A 3525-nucleotide genomic window follows, 5' to 3' on the forward strand; every position below is an offset into this window, starting at 1 on the left:
CATGCATGCAAGTACCTGCAGTGGGATCCGTGACTGACTGGATTGGGAAATGCAGCTGTTATGCCAGTGGTCGTCTGGAAGGAACCCGTGTTGCCCTGTTCCTGGGCAAGGAGTGCAGCTCAAACTCTCATGGGAACATTGTATGGGTTGAATGTTGGTTCGGGTGCTGTCTGTCTTTATATTGGCATGTGTGCTATCTGGAAGTGTGTGCAGTTGTGCAGGATTGTTTCATTTGTCTTGCTCCTTCTGTGTATGTTGGTTTGCCTGTGTTCCTCTGGGTGTGGCCCTGAGGGTTTGTGGTTTAGTGGAGTCCAGTCTGCGTTTGGCCGAAGTGTGTTTTTTTCCATTTTCTGGCTTTGCATGTTTGGATTGCATCGGTTTTCACACAATGGGCCTCATTACGACCCTGGCGGAGTGGGTTTACGCCAGCGGTATTCGCGGCGGACCCTTCCGCCCTACTACGAGTTCCCGTAGCGCCATGGAGCCGTTTTCCGCCTGGTTTTTCCGGGCGGAGAAATCCATGGCGCTACGGGACCTTGTTGTTAATTACGCCACCGTATTTTACGGTGGCGTAATTAACGCCTTCCCCACTCCCATTATACCCTATGGGGCAAAAATGGGAAAGGGGAAGGGTAAAATGGGGAATGGGGATTTACCGCCCCGCCAAGGTCGGAATGGGGCGGTAAATCCGCCAACCCCCATGGCGGTATCGGCAGCTTTCCGCCGTGCTCCATGGTGCATATTGCACCACGATTTCCGCCAGGGTCGTAATGAGGCCCAATGTGTTTTGTGAGAAATGTCTGCTGTCATTCTGCACATATGTGTGCACTTCGGGATCCATTGTCCACTTTGGCTGCCAACAGCGGACTTTCCGCCCAAATTTCCGCTTTCCATTTTCACTTCCATTGTAAAGGGCATGAGTCCTTTTAGTGAATCGGTGAAAGTTACGCGTGCGTGAATGAATAGTTTTCATTTTCTTATTGTGTTTGTATTTTTTATTTTTAAGCAGAGCTAGACAATTTAAACATTCAAAAGGAGGGAATACAATTGCAAAATAAATGAATTCCAGAATGTGTATTGATTTAATTAAGCAGCAGAGAATCAACTAGAAGATACTAATCACATTTTACTTTTTTCTATTTTTATTTCTTATTTAAATGTTCAAGAGATGCCAATAATTCGAAAATATTCCAAATAAGACACTAAAATTACTAAATCAATTTTAGCATTTTGATGATTTCAGTTAAGTATCAGGGTATTAATTTGAAAATAATATTCATGTTGTTTTTATTTTTCTTCATATTTTGTTTTATGCTTACTTCATTCCAAAATGACTGAGATTACTTTATCAGAGTAAAGAAATATTTAGAAAGCAGATGATTTGCGTGTGCAGAATGTAAGTAAAAACATGTGTCTGTTTGAGGCAAGAGGATACAGAGTGAAGTGAACAATACAGATCGAAATGATGTTTGGGGAACTGGTAATATTAGACAATTTTCTTGTGCGTATTTTTTAAATCAGCAGATCGGAAAAACTGAGAAGAATTACCAAATCAAATTTGCAATAAAGTTTTCTTCTCTCGCAGATTTGTTGGAGATCTGGAGAAAAAGGGGGACTGGATTATTTGGTTGTAAGAAGACAAGGATAACATCAAACACTAGATCTAGGGACACAACGTAAGGGTGAAAGAATCTCAGAAAATTCAGAGCTAATTTATTTGAAAAAAGAATGTGCACAGGTTACAGAATTGAATGTCAAGTGAGACAATTCAGATTTTTAAAAAAATAGTCCATAGGCGCCCTTCTGCGAGAACGAACACGGCCCATTGACCTGTTCTATGGGAAGGTACCCACTCGAAAGTCTGCAGCCACACTTTTGCTCACTGTACCTTTCACAGATGGGAAATATCATTTGCAAATCAGCCTTTGTCCCGCCCACATGAGCAGTCCAGCACCGAAATGCTATGGCAATTCCCTTCTGAACAAGAGAACCAACAGCAACCCCATACACGTGTTTCAGCCTTGTTGGGCCTCATCAGTGAGGTGGAGCTGTGCCTCGTTGAGATCCACATCTGGATGACCCTAGGAAACTTGGGGTGACTAAACCCAAGTCCCTTAAAAAATCAAAAAATGGTCCATAGGCGCCCCTCTGCGAGAACGAACACGGCCCATTGACCTGTTCTAAACCGGTGCTAGAAGGGGAACATGATAACATCGAGAACAGTCCAGATTTACAGCAACAGTGCTGAAGTTAGTTAAAGGGAACAGGTACCCGCTATAGACAGCAAAATATCCTCTTCTAAGGATGACGTGGTATGTCCAGAAAGATCCAGAGAGAGACCGGCGGACAGCGCACCACTGCTGAACTGTATTGGTTTTTTATTTTACTTCGTTTTCTGTTGTTCCTTTAATCGGCTCTGTTTTTGCACTGGGGATTTAGTGTCTGACTGGGCGTTTTTGTAAGCACGTTTATTTTAGCATCCTGCATCCTATGTACATATTAATTTTATTTTGCAACTTGGTTTAGTTTTATTTATTTATTTACTTTCCTTGTATCTGAGTGCCGCGTTTCTGCTACAGTCAGCACGCTGCTCACACGGTGCACGTCCCCTTGGTGAGGTTGTCTTTTCTTTCTTACCACAAGCACGCGCTCGGCGACAGCTTTCCTTCTTTCCACTCGGATCAGAAGGCTGATTGGCTCCTGCCCATAGAATGTGTATATTTAACTCCACTGCACCCTGGAGGCGCAGCGGACGGGTGCAGCGGAAGCACCTGCGCTTGGCCGAAGTCCAGCCAAAGTCAGGCCCATCTGCACTCATCCGCACTGCAGACATGCTGTGGGTGAGACCCCCTGGCAGTGCGTTCTCTTCCTACTCGTGCAACTCTCTTACCAGGATGGCACCTTCGAACACTGCTCCCCGACTGGTGTCAAGATATTGGGGCTAAAATGACTGTGGTTGGTTCAGCTAACTCTCAGGTGAAATGCCTACTTTTGATTGCGCGATCGCTCCCCGCGCATGCTGCCGACTGCCACACTCCCTTGTAGGATCACTCCACTGATCGTGCCTTTGTCATGCAGTACCTTTTGAGTATCTGATCCTAAACCTGGGTAGGACCCACCTAGGGCTGGCGGCGGGATGGCCATGATTCATCATGAAAACCTGATCTGTTCTGTGTTGCCCCTTCAGCACACCGCTAACATGGAGGCTGTTTTACTCTGTGTCACTATTTCTTCTACTAGTACTTCTCATTTTCCATTGATCTATCGCCCTCCTGGATCTGACCCTTTTTTCTGTTCCGCTCCATCTGAATTGGTGACTGACCTGAGAGTTCAGTTTGAGGTACTGATTGTCCTGAGGGATTTAAATTTCCAGCCTAATGACCCCACTGACGCACATTCAGCCGCCTCACCTTGGCCTTTGCAGACCTGTTTCTTACCCAGTTTGTGACAGGCCCCACCCACCGCTCAGGTAACACCCTTGATCTAATGTTTTCTCCCTTCTTTCTTGTTACGTCTCTTGCTCAT

Source organism: Ambystoma mexicanum, chromosome 1p (assembly GCF_040938575.1).
Source record: "Ambystoma mexicanum isolate Mex_15411 chromosome 1p, UKY_AmexF1_1, whole genome shotgun sequence".
NCBI classification, from domain to species: Eukaryota; Metazoa; Chordata; class Amphibia; order Caudata; family Ambystomatidae; genus Ambystoma; species Ambystoma mexicanum.